We start from the raw sequence: 20,579 nt of genomic DNA on the forward strand, positions 1-20,579 counted from the left end.
GAGATGAAAAAGGACACAGTCCCTTCTCTCAAAGAGTATAATTAGCCGCCAAAGTGATTTTCCTAAAGCAGAAGTCCTACCACGTCACCCCTTACTCAATAAACTCCAGTGGCTTTCTACTTCCTCCAAAATCAAATACAAAATCCTTCATCTGGAATTCAAAGCTCTTCATAACCTGGTCCCCTCCTACCTTTCCAGTCTTCATGTTGTTCAGTCCCATACAATTCTTCATGACTCAACTTGGGGTTTTCTTGGCAAAAATACTAGAGTGGTTAGCCACTTCCTTCTCCAGCTCATTTTACAGATGAGGAAACTGAGAGGAACAGGGTTAAGTGACTTGCCCAGGGTCACACAGCTAGTAAGTGTCTGAGGCTGGATTTGAACTCAGGGGAGATGAGTATTCTTGATTCCAGGCCCTGTACTTTATTCGCTATGCCACCTAGCTGCTCCCAAGTATTCTTGCATCTTATTCCCTGCCACAAACTCTTTGATCCAGTGACATAACATTGGCCATTTTGTGAACAAGATACTCTATCTCAGGCATTTTCTCTGGCTGGCTCCCATATATGAAACACTTCCTTCTCTGCTCCACCTAATGACTCCCTGGCTTCCTTTAAGTCCCAACCAAATCCCATCTTCTGCAGGAAACATTTCCTGACCATTCTGAATTCTAGGACCTTCCCTCTCTTATTTATTTCTTCTTTATCCTGTAAATATATATCTTGTTTATACATAATTGTTTACAGGTTGTCACCCTCATGTCAGCTCTTTGAGGATAGGGACAGTCTTTTGTCTCTTTTTATATCCCTAGTGATTGGCATACAGTAGGTATTTAATAAGTTTATTGACTTTTTATTGACTGACTGAAGCTCAAACAATTTTAAGTGATTTGCATTAGGTTTTATAGGTAAGAACTAGTCAGAACTACAGTCAGAATTCTCTAATTAGTTTTTAATCTATGTTTTGTTAGTCCCCTATTAAATATAATTTCATTGCATTATGATCCAAAAAGGATGCTTTTCATATTTCTGCTTTTCACTATAAAATTTTAATATACTAATATGTGGTCAATCTTTATAAACATACCATAAACTCCTGAGAAAAGGTGTATTCCTTTTTGCTTCCGTTCAATTCTCTCCAGATATCTATCATATCTAGCTTATCTAAAAATAAACATTTCTTAAGCACCTACCATGTGCCCAGCACCATGCTAAGTGCTGATCATCCCTTTGTTGTCTTGTTTTTTAGTTTTGTATAACTCTGTGTCCCCATTTGAGGCTTTCTTGGCAAAGATATTGAAGTGGTTTGCCATTTCCTTCTCCAGCTCATTTTATAGGTGAGGAAACTAAGGCAAACCAGATTAAGTGACTTGCCCAGGGTCACACAACTCATGGACACACAGTGTCTGAGGCCAGATTTGAACTCAGGAAGATGAGTCTTCCTGCCTCCAGGCCCTGTGCTCTATCCACTGAGCCACTTAGCTGCCAAACAGTCTGGAATCAGTCGTACCTGTGCATGCTCCAAAGTGTAGAGCAGGGCCCTTTTATTCCACGTTATCAGGCACTTCCAGAAGAAGGCTTACCAAACACCCATACTTCCAGGACTGAGACCTCATTGGCCAGTCTCCTATTATAGAGAAAAGGTAAGTTTTGCCCAGTGTGGAAATGGGTTAACAGAAAGGCTAAAAGAGTAGTTGCTCTAGGACATTCCCCAGCCCTCCTTCCTTAAAAGACAGAACTCTGTTTTGTATTCCAAATTGCATTGTAAATAATGACTAGGCAATTGTCCTCTGCATTGTCCTGGGGCCCCAGTGTTGTGACTGTGTTTTTAATCTATCCCAGACCCAATCCAGGGAGTGAGTTGGTGGCAGGATAGAATGAGTTACTTGGTCTCCTGTCCCTCCCTATCCTTTCCGCTAAGCTAACCACCACACCACACCACACTCCCTCCATTTGTTTCTCATCCTCTCCCCCGACCAGAGACCTATGCTGTGGCTTCAGCTACCAGGAAATAGGTTGCCTTTCCTTATGTTAGTCACATCCCCCATTAGCAAACAACAATCCTCTGGATCTCCCAGATAACTAGTTAACCAGTCAGGGAGCATTGCTCCCTAAGAAGGGGAGAGGAGCGCCAAAGGCAAAACAGGAGGTTGGCAATGAAGTGACAGAGCTAGCTGAAAGCCAGAAAAGATGGAGGAAGGAGAGAAGATCCTTGTAGCCACATCCATGGAGACAGCACACGACGCCATCCTCTATTCCAAACCACTGCTGCTCCAGAGTTGGTCTGTGGCAAGCCAGAGGGAGTGTTCTCTCTGCCGTTATTAATAACCATCACCCAGGAGTTGGAAAGGTGGGGGCCAATAATAGGAATGGATGAGGAAGGAAAATTAGAGGCAAAATATGAATTTAATAAAAATACTTTATCCAATCAAACTCCAAAGCAACGGCAATGATATAATGGTAGACGAAGTTGGTCTTTCTGATTTTTCACTTTGGTTAATTATCTAATGGTTTGCAGAGCTCCCTGGTATTTTATAGCTTTCACATTTCCTTGCTGTTCCTTCTTTGCTTGCGTGCACAAGCACACACACACACACACACACACACACACACACACACACACCATTCCTTTCCCCCTGGTCCTAATTCTAGCCCTGCTTCCTTGTAGTCTGACTCCCACAAAACTTCCTGCTCCTGCCTTATTTATTTTATTTTTTGTGTGTGAAGAGAACACAGAGTCGATCCATTAATCTAATATCCTATGAATCCTTATTCCATGCAATATCCTGTTAAATCAGTGTCAGGGGTACAAAGAGGCTTAAGATGCAGCTGAATAGAGTAGGCTGTGGTGATCAGAAAAGGTCTCACAAAATAAGTGAAATGGGGAAGTTTCAGTTAGGTACAGAGGCAGAGAGAGGGCATTCCAGGAGGGAGAGCAGGGGGTGAACAAAGGTAGGGCAGCCAGGTTTATTGGCATAGCCTGACTTCGGTCACCCTCACAAAAGGCAGAGACATTTAGGGGGAGGGAAATGACCTACTGGAAAGGCCTTTCTCCAGACTCCCAAATTCTGCTCTTGACCTTGACCTTGGAAGGGGACTGGTGGAAAGCAGTCCTCAAGTGAGCAGACGGCCTTAAGATGAGCCATCAGGAACTGTGTTAGTATAGTTAGCATAGTTAGTATAATTAGTATAGGTCTGGCCTTAGACTCAGAAAGAGATGGATTCAGATCCTGCCTCAGACACTTATTAGCTGTGTGATCCAAGGCAAGTCACTTAACACCTCCATGCCTCAGTTTCTTTATTTGTAAAAATGACGGTGTTCTACTCAATGATTTCTAAGGTTCCTTTCAGACCTAAATCTGAGATCCATGAACAGCCTTCAGAACGGTCCCTTCATCATGAGACAGAACCATGACTAAGAGAATTAAATGTTCAATCACATGCTCTGAGGACACAACTCATGCTGTGTCTCCCTCAGGCACAAGCCAGAAGAATAGAGCCAGGAATCAGCAGTCACTGTGATGGTGAGAGAGACATCCTTCTAGACTGTTGGCACCTGGCTATTTCCCCTTGTCTTTTTTCTCCAGAGAAGCCACTCTCCCAGGATCCATTAACTCATTCAAACTCTTAAAAAAAAAATCACTTGCTCTCTTTCCAACTCGAAACAAAAGTAACCAGGCATGTGCATAATGTCTGCATCTTACCTTTTATATTCCATTTACTTTCTATTTCTATTTCTAAATTACCTATCACAAGATTCACTGGCCAGTGCTTCTGACTTTGCTCGATTATAATGTACCACCTGAAAGGGATGGAGATCTAAACTATTGAGGTTTTGTAAACTTGATCTGAAGCATGCTAGTATAAATTGGCTGAGAGTTCCAAGCTACATTTTTTAATTTATATAAGAATTTATTAGGTTGTTTAGATAAGTGTCCTGATGGAAAGAGAGGGAAGATATGCCTAGTAAACACATGCCTTACAACTCTAGGGGTGCAGAGGCTAGTGGGGAGCAAGCAAAGTGGGCAGTTTTTCGTGCCAGCTGATGCCACCCACCTCAATGAGAGGGAAGGAGTTCCCCTAACACACGTAGATCAGGTTCTATGTCTCAGGGGTCATTGACCTACATGCACAGCGCAAAGTGCCTTATACGTAGCAGGACTATGTATTCTCTATAGTAAGATATAAATTAGTGTATTCAGGACCTTGGAGACACAGAACAGAAATCCTGGGATACCACCAGTCCCACCCCCCCTTCCAGGTGACTCTAAGGGTCCCAAATCCAGCCTAAGTTACGGTCTAGACCCTTCCTTCCCTCTCCCCCCTCCCACTGCCACCACTATGGGCATATAGACATCATGGAATATACCTGGCCCCTATGCTATAGAACCCTTAATAGTAATAACAGCTATGCTCTAGCACTATGCTATATATACTACATATCTTATACAGTACTTAAAGATTTGCAAAACACTTTGCATACATTACTTCATTGGAGCCTCACAATAACCCCATGAGGCGGGTGCTGCAGGCGTTGTTATACCCATTTTACAGATGAGGAAATTGAGGCTCAAAAAGGTGGTGATTTGGCCAGGGTCATACAACTATAGTTATCCCTTCCATATCATGGGGGTTAGGGGCACAGTACCCCCCCCCAACAATCTGGAAAATCTACATAAAATTTTTTGGCCCTCCAAAGAAGAAGTCTAAATTATTATGGTATTAAAATATAAAACATGTTGATATTATATAATAGTATACTCATATTTTATGCATTTCTGAGTTCCTGAATTTTCTCTGTGTCTTCTGCTGGCCTTCATGTGTCATCTGAGGCTTCCATAAAATTTCCCATTTAATTTCTTATGCTGACCCACAATATATCGAAACCACAATGGGAAAAGTCACAAAGTGGAAGGGATAACTGTAGTAAGTGGCAAAAGCAGGATCTGTATACAGTTCTTCCTAACTTCAGCTCCAGTGCTCTCTCTACTACATCACACTGCCCAAATGCCTTTCCATACATCATAGCAGGCTATAGGAACAACCCATGGATCACGATAGGGAGAGGGATGGAGAGGGATGGAGAGGGATGGGGAGGATTGGAGGGGAGGGATGGGGGAGGGGTGGGGAGGGATGGGGGAAAGATGGGGGAGGGGTGGAGAGGGATGGGGGGGGGGTGGGAGGGGTGGGGAGGGGTGGGAGGGGTGGGGAGGGATGAGGAAGGCAGCATTTAATCAGTGGCAAACTGTAACATTACCTAACATCCAAAAGAATGGCTGGTGAACTATAAAAAAAAACAAACCACAACAACAAAAACACTCCTGCCACTGTTTGGAAAAGTTGTTTCATCCCTAGGAAGGCTCCACTTGCCCCCCTCCCCTTCTCTCCTTTGATATCCCCACTCCTCCCCAGCCCTCTGCACCTGCCCTGCCCCGACCCCCCTCCCTGCAAACTTTTGTGCGTCCTGAAGGACCAACAGCCAGCCTCTAACAGACAGATCAAAAAGGTGTAAAACCAGACTAGTACTCTAGATCAGCTGGAATTCCTAGCCATTACCTCTTAAACCCTTCAGGTGGGAACAAAGCAAAGTCTGTAACCCTAAACCTTATGATGTCCAAATTGTTTTGCCGAATAGGAAATCAAGTCCTTTCTATGGGCCCCAGTGGATGCTCCCTGGCTAGGGCAGACCATCTGTGTAATTTAACCATTACCATGTGTGTTGGGTGGGTTACAAGGACTTTCCCATTCCTGCTGCTTGGGTGCCCTTATGGCCAATACAGCCGATGTCATTCAGGAACCAGATCAGGGCATGTAATTAATAAAGGTAAGGGGGAGACATGGTAAGTAGCTCCATTTTAGCCTGTGGCTGTAGCCATGGTGGGTCTCTACCTTGATCATCAAGGCCTAGGCTCAATTGATCAAGATGGGAGGAAGGGGCAAGGGAGGAGTAGTAAGACGGGGCAATGAGGTATAAGGAAAGGCATGCACTTGACAAATGTTTAACAACTGGCCTCTCCCACAAAAATGTGTATGCACATACTTACACATTTAATCTTCATTACTAATAATTTCTTAAGTCTAGGCCGGAGGTGTCAAACACGGCAGGCTGCATGAGGCCCACAACACTCTCTAGAGAAGCAGAACCAGGGGGGCAGCTGGGTGGTGCAGTGGATAGTGCAATGGCCCTGGAGTCAGGAGGACCTGAGCTCAATCCAGCCTCAGACATATAACACTCACAAGCTGTGTGACTCTGGGCAAGTCACTTAACCCCAATTGCTTCACTAAAAACAAAACAAACAACAACAACAACAATAAAACTCTACCAATAGAGAAGCAGAACCAAATTAAAATGTAATTGGGAAATATTTAACAAAATGACTAAAAATACAATAAAACATAGATAATATTACATTTTAAAGCTAAGTGAATAGGCAAGCTGCAGGGATCCTTATGTACAGTTTCTATTTAGTTTGACACCATCAGTATAGTCACCAAAACAATATATCAAATAAATGTAATGGAATACTACTATGCTATAAGAAATGATGAGCAAGCAGACTTCAGAAAAACCTGGAAAGACTTGTACGGACTGATGCTGACCAGAACCAGCAGAACCAGGAGAACATTGTACATAGTAACAGCCACGTTGTGCAATGACTAACTTTGATAGACTTAGCTCTTCTCAGCAATGCAAGTCTAAGACATCTCCAAAAGTCTCATGAGGGAAAATGCTATCCACATTCAGAGAAAGAACTATGGAGTTTAAATGCAGATCAAAGCATACTATTTGCTCTTTTTTTTCTTCTTTTGTTTTGTTTCCTCTTTCTTGCGGTTCCTCCTATTGATTCTAATTCTTCCTTACAACATAACTAATGTGAAAATATGTTTAATAGGAATGTGTATGTAGAGCTTATACCAAATTGCATGCAATCTTGGGAAGAGAAGTGGGGAGGGAGGGGGAGAAAAATTTTAAATTCAAAAGCTTATGGAAGTGATTGTCAAAAACTAAACATAAATTAATATATTTTTTAAAAAAACAACAATAATAAATCAAGCCCTGATTTGCAGTGTTTGCTGATTTTCAAGGTGCCATCAAGAGAAATAAGGAAGTTAGAATATTGGAGGGAAGGTCAGATGAGTTCTGTTTTAAACATGTTGAGTTTGAAGTATCAGTAGGGCACACAAATAGAAATGCTCTACAAACAATTAAAAATGTGCGAGTAGAGCTCAAGGCTGGAATGTTGGACCACAGAGTGATTACTATATTACTAATTCAGTTTGAGATACTATTAATATCTAGACACAGGTAGACAGCTTATTAGCTAGAGCATTGGGCCTGGAGTCAGGAAGATCTGAGTTTAAATACAGCCTCAGATATTTACTAGCTGCGTAACATGGGCAAGATACTTAACCTCTGTTTGCCTCAGTTTCCTCGATTGTAGAATAAGGATGATAATAATAGCACCAACTTCCCACAGCTGTTATGAGGATCAAATGAGATAATATTTGTGAAGCACTTGGCACATGGTGTTCATTTGTTCATCCTCCATTTTTGAAGAGGACCAGTGATATCATGGGTGATGGCTTGACTCACAACTGAATTGGATTTAAGTGAGGCAGAGTTGTGCAAAGTCATCCACCTCACTATCTTTTCCTGGGTCACTGAAGTCCAGCGATAGCTGGTAACAAAAACTTAAGACAACTGGTGATGGCCAGAGATGCAGCTGATTTAGCCTGTCTGCCAAGATGGTTTATAGGGGTGTGGCCGCTCAGCGTGCTACAGCTTCTTGGAGCCACAGGTGAGATTTAGGTGACAGGTAGATGAGCAGCCCTGGAAAGGGTTAGGCAAGAACTCATACCAGAGGTGCTAGTCCTTGATAATCACCCCATACACCCCTAGCACATAGTAGGTGCTTAATAAATGCTTGTTTCCTTCCAGTGGGGGGAGGTGAGAGAAAGACCATCAGGCTTTCCATATCTACCTTCAATAAGATTATAGGTTTAGAACTAGAATCCAACTGTGTCATGTTAAAAAAAATAAGGACTGAAGTTAAGCACAGGAGGCATTAGAGAGAGCGTTTGAACCAACATCTTCCACCTCTACAATGTTCTCTACACCATCTTATGGATCCCTGATTTCCTACCAACTGGGCAGTCCTTCAGTGTAACCTCTTTACAATTCAGTAGACAGTCTTCAGGAGTTGTTGGCCTCCTTTTACCTATCTCCCTCCTCCAAAAAATAAAACCCATCACCTTCCAGTCTTTCAGAAAATCTGGGAACATCTGGATTTAATTCAGGCACAGGCTATTTGAAGAGCCTTTCTGAATTTAGTTAGACTAGCCCTTGGGTGATGGGCAACTAGGTGGTAGAGTGGATAGGTTCCAGGTCTGGAGTCAGGAAGATCTGAGTTCAAATCGAGCCTCAGACACTTACTAGCTATGTGACCCTGGGCAAGTCACTTAACCCTGTTTGCCTCAGTTTTCTCATCTGTAAAATGAGTTAGAGAAGGAAATGGCAAACCTCTACAATATCTCTGCCAAGAAAACCCCAAATTGGGTCATGGAGAGTCAGACGCAATTATAACAACTGAAGAGATGGGAACAAGAAGGGTACCCTGGAAGGAGAGGAAGATGCCTCATAAAGAAGAAGGGACAATGGAAGGAGGGATGTGACAACTATACAGCCCTAAAGACTAGCTTCTCCTGTGTGACAGGTTTGCCCAGGACAGGTGTGAACCAGGGTCCTCATCAGGATCCAAAAATCAGCATCATAGAATGTTTGAACAAGAAACTAACATGAACGTAGTAATGAGACTGTTCTTAAAGAAAGAGAACCTGGATTCAAAGACCAGCTCTGCTTCTCACTTGTTGTCACCTAACCTCTATAGACTTTGTTTGGCGCACAAATAAAATGAGGGAGTTGAATTAGGTAACCGTCTAAGGTCCTTACCAGCTCTAAATCTGTATTCTTGTCTATTACCTGGAAAGGACCTCCAAACAGGTCGTTTTGCAATTGAGGAAAACAGGTTGTAGGAAAGGAACTGGTTTGTTCAGGGTATGGTCAGTACTTAAATTCAGAGCACCTGTATTCTAATCCAGACTCTTCCACTTACCAGCTGTATGACCTTGGCTAAGTTATTTCACTTCTCGAGATCCCAATTTCTTCCTGTGTAAAATGAGGGGATTAACTAAAGGGTCTCTTTGAGTCTGTGATCTATAATCCTACAATCTTTCGGTCTCCAGATTCCCAGGACGATGACCCTCTGGAAGCCACCAGCTATTAGCACCCAATAGACTCAGGCAGCCTTCTCAGCTCCTCTTTTAGGGGCACTTCTGGCCAAGAGAACAGCCTGGAAACCCCCACCTCTAGCCAGAGTCAGGGAGGAGACACCTGGCTCACAGGCTGTAAGAGAGATTACATGCTCAGGGAAATCTGAACAGACACAGGAGACCCGGGCACACCATTCAAGCACTCACAGGGAGACAGGCTTAATCATTCACAGGAGGGGGAGATGGTAAGAAGAGGGGGGTAACAAATGGGGAATCATCCAAAAATCCCATCCTTTACCTCTACTAGAAGCCAGAACTTCACAGACACTTCCCCCAGCGCCAGAGTTTTAAACATTTGATCTCTCCACCCTCTCCCTCACCCCATCCCTTAGATGAATTATAAACCCATTAGCCTACATCTTCCCTGGTGGGAGGAGGAGAGTGATGTGCTCATGGGCTGACAGAAAGCGCTATCTGTGGGATGGAAACATCTGGCTTGGAGCCAGGTACCTGGAAGGCACCACTGATAATTCAGGTTCTTGGCATCAACACCTTCCTTAAGGGATCAAAAAAGAGGGGAGGATCCGGATTTCCATTTCATTCCTTCTCAATCAGACCCTAAGAGGTTTTGGGGATGGGGAAGGGGAAAGGAGGGGTCTGTAGGCAACTAAGAAACCAGACTGGTAAGAGAACTCCACCCCCTCTGTAAGTGGTCTGTCCCCAGTGAGAGTTTGTTAGAAATCACCCTACTCTGCAGGGTTTCATGAGCATGTGATCAATCACAGGATTGGGATAAAAATTAATCAACTCCTTAAGCTTGCATTCAAGGCCCTGTTTGAGGTCAACCTGTCAACATAAATGTCCTTATTCTGCACAGCATGAAACTGAAACCCCAAGGAAAGGAGGTGACTTACCAAAGGCCACACAGGTAGTAAATGACAAATATGGGATTTGAACTCAGGTCCTCTAATTCCAAGTCCAAGGCTCTTTCCACTATACCACAAATCCAGTTACATGAGCATCCTAGGAAGGAACAAAAAAAAAAAACATTTTATCCTTAATCTGCTTTGCAATGTTGTTATGAAGAGAGCACTTCATAATCTTAAAATTATATAAACCTGTTATTCTCATTTTTCCTACCTCCATCCCCTGTCATTTCAGCTATATCTCCTTCCCCCATCCTCCTCTGTGATTGAGGCTAAGCCTATTGGGAAAGTCCATTAGGCCATTGTCTCATGGATTTCTTTAGGACAACGGTTCCTTCCCTTGGCAGTCTGGTGAAAACTACGAAGGGTGAAACCCTTCTCAGAATAATTTTTGTTACCTACATTCACATTTGAAGGAAATGCTAAATTTCCGGTAGAGGATAGTGAAAATAAAGATGCCATTTTTCTCCATCTAAGTTCACAGATGCCCTGAAATTTATCCCTAGACCTCAGGTTAAGAACCTCTTCTCTAGGGTACAGGACACTGGATACTGTTTGAGGGAAGATAATAGAGCAACATTAAGTCAAGATAATAAAATTTCAAAGTTGGAAGGGACCTCAGTAACCATCTAAACTCCTACTGGAAAAAGAATCCCTGCTACAGAATACCTGACAAGCTGAGCATCCAGGACCACCTAAGAATCACTGGGAATTACCATCTGCCCTGCAGCTGCACCCTAAGGACCCCCACCCCAGCATCACTTGCCTCCTGCCCTGAACCTTCCTCTATGAGTTGTATCCTCCAATTAGAATATAAACTCTTTAAAAACAGGGACCATCTTGCTTTCTATTTGTGCCCCCAGTGTTCAGCATGGTGCTTAGCATACAGTAGGTGTTTAATAAATACTTCATCCAGGCTTTGCTTGGATATCTCTAATGAGGGCTATCCCACCATTTCCTAAGACAGTCCATACCATTTGGGATAGCTGTGGTTAAGAAGTTATTTCCTTGCAACAAGCCAAAATCTTTCTCTTCATAGGCTCCACCCACCATTCCTTATTCTGCCCTCTGGGCCCAAGTAGAAAAAGCATTAACCCATCTTTCACATGAAAGTCCTTCAAATACTAGAAGACCTGCTATCTTATCACCCGGCATCTTCTCTTCAGGCTGAATATCCCCAGTTCTTCATCTGATCGCCATGGGACAAACACTCAAGTATCTTCTCCTGGTTGTGCTTCAGAAACTCTCTAAAGTCTTCTCTTTACCCCTGAGACCTCATCCCTCTACCACTCATGAATGCTTCCAATATATGCCCAGGGGCTTTTCCTTTTTGATCCTTTCTAGGATTCCCTGATGAGCTGCGGCATTAATGTCCCTGTCTCTGAAGCAAGCAAGGTTGGAAAGGATTTGGCCAAAAGAAGCAGCCATCAGTGGTAGAAAGCTGTGAGTGTCCACTCTATTAATGTCCCACCTAAATCTGAAGAAGAATAGTGGGGGATGAGTAAAAGGAAGATAGTAAGTAATGAGTAAATAGAAGAGAAAGAGCTCTTTTAATTTTTTAAATATTTTATTTTTCCTCTGATTACATGTTAAAACAATTTTTTACATTTTTAAAAGTTTTGAGTTCCAAATTCTATCCTTACCTCCTTCCCATCCCTTGCCCCAGACCATAAGCAATCCAATATGGGATATACATGTACAATCATAAAGAACATTTCCATATTAGTCATTTTGTACAAGAAGATTTGAAGAAAGGAAGGAAGAAAGAAAGAAGAGAAAGAGAGGGAAAGAGAGAGGAAGGAAGGAAGGAAGGAAGGAAGGAAGGAAGGAAGGAAGGAAGGAAGGAAGGAAGGAAGGAAGGAAGGAAGGAAATAGTACGCTTCAGTCTCTATTCAGACAATATCGGTTCTTTCTCTGGAGGCAGATAGCATGATTCATCATGAGTCCTTTGGGATTGTCCTGGATCATCGTATTGCTGAGAATAGCTAAATCATTCATCGTTCTTCCTTGTACAATATTGCTGTTAGTGTGTACAATGTTCCCCTGGTTCTGCTCACTTCACTTTGCATCAGTTCATGTAAATCTTTCCAGGTTTTTCTGAAATCATCCTGCTTGTCATTTCTTACAGCACAATAATATTCCGTCACTATCATATACCACAGCTTGTTCAGCCATTCTCCAATTGATGAGCATCCCCTCAATTTCCAATTCTTAGCTGCCATGAAAAGAGGAGAGCTCTTTTTATTAATCAATTAAGTAAGGATATAAAAAATAAACCAGGCTTGTCCTCAAATGCCAAATAATAGAACTCTTAGGATTAAAAAAAAGAGTGGGGAGAATTTACTTCAACTGGATTAGAAGGGAAGGCTTTATAGAAGATATGGGATCTGAACTGGTCTTAAAGGGTACATACGATCTGAGTAGACTGAGAAGAGGTAAGAAGACATTCCAATCAAAGGTAAAAGTGGAGCTGTGGGAAATCCTCAGAAGATGCTCATGGAATGATAAGGAAACCAGCCTCCATTTTGTGGAGAGGCCCAAGCTAGCTTGCCCTCATTCTCCTCCTGATCTTGTTCCTGACTTTCTCAGTTTTTAAAACCATCCATTCTTTACTGCCGGTTCATCCTAGACCTGTTCCTCAGGGCCTTCCCTCCTCACCCTAGAACAGCCTACCACCTCTGCAGTGTGCTCACCCCAGAATAGCCCTCTGTATGGCCCAGTCCTCTCTTTCCATTAATTGGTTCTTCCTGGAGCCTCCATTTCATGACTTACTAGACTTCAAAACCGTGCCACAGACTGGATACTTTAGCCTCTTTTCCTCTCCACCTAACCTTTTCAACTCCTTGTTGTGTGTGGCATTCCTCCATTAGAATATAAGCTCCTTGGGAGCAGGGACTAACTCCCCAGTGCTTTGCACATTACCAGTCACATAGTGTTTGTTTCCTTCCTTCCTTCTTAATTTCCTTCCTTTCTCCTTTCCTTCCTGCCTTCCTCCTTTCTTTCCTTCCTCCTTTCCTCCCTTCCTCTCTTTTTCCTTCCTTTCTTCATCCCTCTCTGGCTATCTTCCTCCCTCCCTCCCTCTCTCTCTCCCTGCCCTCCTCCTTTCCTCCCTTTTTTTCCTTCATTCCTCCCTCCCTCCCTTTCTCCTTTCTTCCCTCCTTTCTTTCTTCCCTTCTTTTCTCCCCACCTTCTTTCTTTCCTTCCTTTCTTCTTTCATTCCTTATGATAGGGAGATGAGACCAAAACTGAAGAGGCAGAATGATGTAGCAGCTACAGGGCTGGGATTTGAGTCAGGAAGACCTGGGTTCAAATTCCATTTCTGACTCATCCTGGTTCTGTAACTATGGGCAAGTCACCTATTTCCTCAGTATACAAGCATTATAGTGTAGTTGGCTACAGCACTGGATTTGGAGTCAAGAACACCTATGTTTGAAATCTTGCCTCAGTCACTTATTAGTTGCTTGGTCCGAGGCAATTTCTCTGGGCCTCAGTCTTTTCATCTGTGAAATGAGAGGGTTGGTCTCAGTGACCTCTAAGGTCCACTGCAGCTCTAAATCTGATCTTGTGTACCTATAATTGACAGGAGAGTCACTATCTGCATCGGTAAAGAGATTTTACACACTAGGGGAGTTATCTAGACTATGAAATTCACAGATCCAGACTTCCCCCCAACGACAACAACAACAAAAAGAAATGGAAAGGCAGGCTAAATTTTCAATGTGGAGGACCCAGAATGCCAGCTTAGGGAGTTATTAATTACTACATTTAAATGGGAGGAGGGCGGTAAAAGTTGTTCCATTTAAAGTTTTCCAGATGGTCCTTCCTTTGTTCCAGGGAAGCCTTGGAAGTTCTGAGCACCAATAAAAAATTGAAGACTTTGAACAGCTGGCCTTATTAAAAAAAAAAAAAGCCCTACGCCCACACGTCCTCTGACTAACATAAGCTTTGCTGGTATCTTAGGGAAAAGATTCATATTGAAGCCATAAGGGGGACGGAGAGAAGGGGCAGGGCTAATGTGGAGAGCTGTATCAGAAGTAGATTTCCAGGGCTGTCCTGGTGGCTGCAGATCTATACATTAAGTTGAAGAGGAGATGGCCCAGAAGCTATCACAGAGAGACAGAGGTAATCTGACGTCAAGAACAAAGGAACAATCACTCTCTAGATATGTACCCCAAGTTCAGCGAGAGTTTGGAGGCAATCATGCCAGGATTTCTGGAAACTGAGTATGAGCAACCTTCAAAGTAAGCCACATGATATCATTAATTAATCTTAATTCTTTCAAATCAGTACTTGAACTATAATCCATCTTCATTAGACTTGTCCTTGCCCACTCTCACCTCCATTCTCCAAATGGTGCATTTCCTCAAGTCTAATTAAGAGAGAATCATTACAAGACTTTGGGTCTTGGCCTCAGTGACAGGCCTGTACACACATTCCAGTACTCAGAGTTCATATACATAGACTTTTAAATATGCTTACATGCTGTGTACGCACATACACACACACACACGCACACACACACACACACCCCTTTACTCACCCACACTTGCAAATATACTCCCAGAAACACTCATACACGTACACATCCACTGACCATACTATACTCACAGACCCTCACAATATACACATTCATACCCAGAAACCCTCACCCACTAATTCAGGCACATTCACACATAGACACATTTGCTCACAATGCAACACATTCACAGACCCTTAAACATGCGCACACTAACACACTCACACGTGCACATGTACATTCATACACTCACACCTACTCACATTCATACCCATTCACTCATGCCCCCACATTCTCACGCTCATGAGATCTTATAGAGACACACCCCGCATTGTTCCAAGCAGCCACAGAGCCAGACCACAGCGCTGCCCACCTGACCATTTGGGTCAATACCCACCATGCCATGGTCTACTTTACTTGGAATGACAATCATTTGGCTTTGTTGCTGTTTTCAGTCATGTCCAACTCTTTGGGACCCCATTTGGGGTTTTCTTGGCAAAGATACTGGAGTGCTTTGCCATTTCCTTCTCCTACCATTCAGCTAGGTTACCATCAAACCTTTACCAGCAAGTGGATCTCTCCCACATCCACTTCCTCTCAATCATTTAGCATAGGTAGCACGCATCCATAGAGATTCATCTTCTTTATCTTTCTTTATCTTATATGTATACTTCCCAAAAAAATCCACCTATCCTGTGTGTAACAACACATGATATGCATGGCTGTGTGACACCTGGGCAAATCACTTAATGGTTTGCCTCAGTTTCCTCCTCTATAAAATGGGAATAATAATAGCACCTGCCTCCCAGGGTGGTTGCAAAGATCAAATGAAATAATAATTGTTAAGCACATAGCACAATGCCTAGCACATAATAAGCATTATATTAATGTTTGTTGTTGTTGTTATATTGTTGGCTCTACATCTCACGTCCTACTTTTTTTTTTTGGCTTTTTGGCGAGGCAATTGGGGTTAAGTGACTTTCCTAGGGTCACACAGCTAGTGTCTGGTGTGAGACTGGATTTGAACTCAGGTCCTCCTGGCTCTAGGGCCGGTGCTCTATCCACTGCACCACCCAGCTGCCCCTACGCCTTATTTTTCCAAACCTTCTCTTCTTTCAAGTCCCCTTCCTCACCCTCCTTTGTCCAGTTAATGACCCCTTCTTCCTCAAGGCCTGAAGCTCCCCATAAAAAGCTCCTTGGAAAGCCTGTGATGACCTGTTTCCTACAGGCCAGCTCCTTCAGAACTGTTTTGGGAGAAGCATATCTTTTGTCATTTAAGTCCTTCAAATGCTTTATTCTTTATGTGCCAAACTATGAGCTCCCTGAGGAAAGGGGCCTTTTTTTTTTAATCAAAACTTCTGCCTTTCCCTAGAACATAGCACAATAGTCAGCTGGTACTGATAAGAAAGTGGACTTTTGATTTCATCGGTATTGCGGTGTCGTGGGTAAGGACACTTCATCTACAAATGCAGGTCAGTGCTTTCTCTTCTGTTGTTCATCCTTCCGTCTTGAAGAGAACTAATGATATCATGAGTGTGTTTTGGATTTGAGTGAGGCAGAGCTGTGCTTCCTCTTCCACTTATGCCCTTAGAGAGTTGCCTAAAGCACCAAGACATTAAATAAATGCCTTACCCAGAGTCCCACACCATTAAGTGTCAGAGTAAGCACTCCAACCCAAATGTTTGTGGCTTCCAAGGGAGCTAGTGAGTGTTAAGTGTCTGATGCTGGATTTGAATTCAGGTCTTCCTGACTCCAAGTCCAGAGCTCTATTCACTGGGCCACCTAACTGCCCCCATAGCAGATGTTTAAAAAATGTTTGTTGATCAGTCAAGAGGAGACAGATACTTAGGGAAGAACCATCACAAGGATGGACCTTATTCAGGTCGCGCCCTAAGTTCAGCTCAAACCCTTAAACCTTTAAAGTACACTAAGATTTTTTGGGGACACCCTGCATTAGTTGGTGATGAAGATACTAGAAAAAACTCCATTTGTAAAATGTCACTTGACTGGTGAGCTTGAGAAGGATGGAGCCACTTTGGATAGCAAGGTCCATCCTTTTGTGTTCCAAAGCTCAATGAATGGGATGCAACTGGCCAAGAGAGACTTGGTGGTCTGAGATAAGAGATACTACTTCCAAACTCATGTGCCTTTATAATGCTTAATATAACATGAAGCTACTTTAAAAAAAAATGCATACCTGACTGGTGCAGAAATCTCTGAGCGTGACTATCCTGACTAGTGACTCTCTCCCCTAGCCCACTATTGCAGGCAGACCCCAGGCAGGCTTTGCTTTCCTCTCCACTCCTTAGCCCTCTTCTCATCTGTCTTATCAGCAATCTTCCTGACCTCCACCTCCTCCAGTTCTGGAATCATGAGCCAATCAACTCTCCCTGTTCCTACTGTAAGGAGCATGCCAATCTACTCCCCCCCCAAACTCCACTTGCTATCTCTGAAACATTCTGGACCCAAGAACTCCAGTCTAGGGTCGTTTCTGTCTATTAGAATGTAAGATTCTTGAAGGCAGAGACTGTTTTGTGGTTCTGTCTCCAGCACATGGCACGTAGTAAGCACTTAAATGTTCTTTCTTTCTTCCTCCCTCTTTCCCTTCCTTCCTCCTTTTTTTCTTTTTATTTCATAGGGGAGGAGTTCTTAACTGAGGTCTACAGACCCCTAAAGAGTTCATGGATGGATTTCAGGGGATCTGTGAACTTGGATGGGAAAAAAATTACTAACTGAAATTTAGCCTTTCCTTCCATTGTGATTTTAAAAAACACACACCTTATTCTGAGAAGGAGGTCCATAGCTTCACCAGACTGACAAAGAGACCCATGACAAAAAAAATAATGTAAGAACCCCTGGGCTAGGGTTATATGACAACAAAGTCGATTTTTAGAACAGAAAAGTCAAGCAAAATTCATTGTCTTCCATAAGAAGATGAAACTCTAGTACACTGTGACTCAAGCAAACTTGCTCTGTTTCTTCATAGGGTACTCCAGCTCTTATCTCCATATCTTTGCCCAAGCTATGGTGAGAGGGCACTGACAATGGGGAAATCAGGAAAGACCCCATGTAGAAGTTGGTACTCAAACTGCATCTTGAAAGAAGAGAGGTAGCTGTGTGACCCTGGGCAAGTCACTTAACCCTGATCGCCTCATCAAAGCAAAAAAGAAAAGAAAGAAAGAAAGAAAGAAAGAAAGAAAGAAAGAAAAAAAGAAAGGAAGGAAGGAAGGAAGGAAGGAAGAAGGAAGGAAGGAAGGAAGGAAGGAAGGAAGGAAGGAAGGAAGGAAGAAAGAAAGAAAGAAGAAAGAAAGAAAGAAAGAAAGAGAAAAAGGAAGAAAGAAAGAAAGGAAGGAAGGAAGGAAGGAAGGAAGGAAGGAAGGAAGGAAGGAAGAAAGAAAGAAAGAAAGAAAGAAAGAAAGAAAGAAAGAAAGAAAGAAAGAAAGAAAGAAAGAAAGAAAGAAAGAAAGAAAGAAAGAAAGAAAGGAGGGAATCTCTTAGGTAGAGGAGAAAAAAGAATGAATTCCACATATGGAGGATGGCCACTGGCATGGGGGCCTGATTGTGCCAAACTGGTAAGTCCAGACCTTGTCCACTAGGCAATGGAGAGTCATTAAAGTTTTCAGACTAAGGAGTAGCATAGTCAGAGAAGTGCATTAAGAAGGTTAATCTACTATGGATGGAGGGAAGAGGGAAAAGACTGGATTGGAGGGGAGAGAGACTAGGGGTGAACAGGACAGATCAAGAGGTGCATGAAAGTTCATGTAAAATATTATGGATTGCTGGGCTAGGGTGGTGGTAGTAAGAATGTCTGAAACTTTTGAAAGTTTTTTTAAAAGAAAATATTCAGTTACGATAGGGAGTCAAATGGACAAACCAGTTGTGCCGTTATTTTCAGATAGGATTTCCTGTGCTTGCCACCTGATTGATTAGGGGCTGGATCTTTTTGACAGGCATGGTTAACTCTGTTGGGTGCTAGGAGCCCTTTATAAAGGAAGGCTAGAGCTGTATGAGTTCACTGGCCAGCATGGAATACTTAAGCATGAGGGCTAAGTACTTAAAGTCCTAAGTACTAAGGCATTTCTTGCTCCCACAGAACCCACAACTCCCTGAGACTAAAACAGAATCAAACATTTCCAGAAATCCCTGCCTTTGTAGAGAATGAGTTCCCTGTCCCTGGGGATGATCAAGCAGAATCTGGATGACCATTCGCTGAATGTGTTATAGAGGAGAGTTATCTGTCATGTTGGACTAGATGCAGAGATAGAACTTGCATTAAGTAATAAGATAACTGGGCAACTAAATGGTACAGTAGATAGAGTGCCAGGCACTGAGTTCAAATCTGGCCTCAGACACTTACTAGCTGTGTGACCCTGGGAAAGTTAACCCTATTTTCCTCAGTTTCCTCATCTGGAAAATGAGCTGGAGAAGAAAATAGCAAACCTCTGGTATATTTGCCAAGAAAACATCAACTGGGGTCACAAAGAGTCAAACATGACTGGAACAACCTAACAAGAACAAAAATAAGCTATCTGCCTAGGTAACACAACACTCAGAGAGAAGCATGATAAAGGACATTTTTACACATTATAAATGGGAGCTCTGTGAGAGTAGGGTTTTCTTTCTTTTTTTCCATCCTTTTATTTTTGTATCAGTAAATGCTTATTGACTCTCTGATATTAAAGCACAGCTTTCTAATGCCAGAAAGTTCTGTCCTCTGTGGCAAGTAGATATGTAGTATATGATAAGTCAGTTAAGCCCCTACTCTGAGGATGATAATAATAATAGCCAGCATACATATAAAGCATCTACTATGTGTCAGGCACTGTGCTAAACACTTTACAAATATTATTTCATTTGATCCTCACAACAACCCTGGGAGGTAGGTGCTATCATTAATCCCATTTTACATTTGAGGAAACTGAGGGAAATAGAGATTAAGTAACTTGCCAAAGGTCCCAGAGCTAGTATCTGTGGGAGAATTTGAACTCAGGTCTTCCTAAGTTCAGGCTCATCACTCTATCTACTGTACCACCTAGCTGGCTCCTTGGGATGATACCTCATAATGGTATGGAAGTGACCCCTAGCTGCTAGAAGGTTATGCCAAGCGAGCACAAGTTGTCATACATCTTACCAAATTAGGGAGGCCTTAAATTCAGGCCCAGCAATGCTTTGTCTGTCTATCTGTCACCCAAAGGCCTAGCTCAGATCCAGTAGGTTAGCTATCAGGTGACAAACTTTTCCAAAAATCAGCTTGAGAGGTTATAGCCTGCGTGAGCAGAGGGAGAGACCACATGGATAAAAATCACAGGATTTTTAAAGTAAAAGTTCCAAAAAATCACATACATGACCATAGAGGCTCAAAGCTACACACACACACACACACACACACACACACACACACACACACATTTTCCATAACAGCTTGGGTGTAACAATCAATCAGCAAACAGCTTGGGTATAATAATCAATCAGCAAACATTTATTAAATGCCTACAACTAAGACACAGCTAGTTTTGCCAGTTTCCTCGTCTGTAAAATGAAATAATAACAATAGCCCCTACCTTACAGGGTTCTTGTGAGGATAAAAGAGATAATATTTATAAAGCACTTTGCAAACCTTAAAACACTATATAAATGCTGACTATTATTACTTGGGCAAGTCACTTAACCTCTCAAAAGTCTCTTTGCTCAACGTTCTTTTAAGGTTCAAATGAGAAAATATTTGTAAAGCCTTTCGCACAGTGCCTGGCACATAGTAGGTTCTTAATACATGCTTCTTTCCTTCCCCTGCTAAGATCTTTTCAGGTCCAAATCTATGAGTAGATTCCAATTTGAATTTAGGGGAGGGAGAAGAAGTTTAAGTTTGGG

Source organism: Phascolarctos cinereus, unplaced genomic scaffold, assembly GCF_003287225.1.
Source record: "Phascolarctos cinereus isolate Bilbo 61053 unplaced genomic scaffold, phaCin_HiC Scaffold_5;HRSCAF=322, whole genome shotgun sequence".
Lineage (NCBI taxonomy): Eukaryota > Metazoa > Chordata > Mammalia > Diprotodontia > Phascolarctidae > Phascolarctos > Phascolarctos cinereus.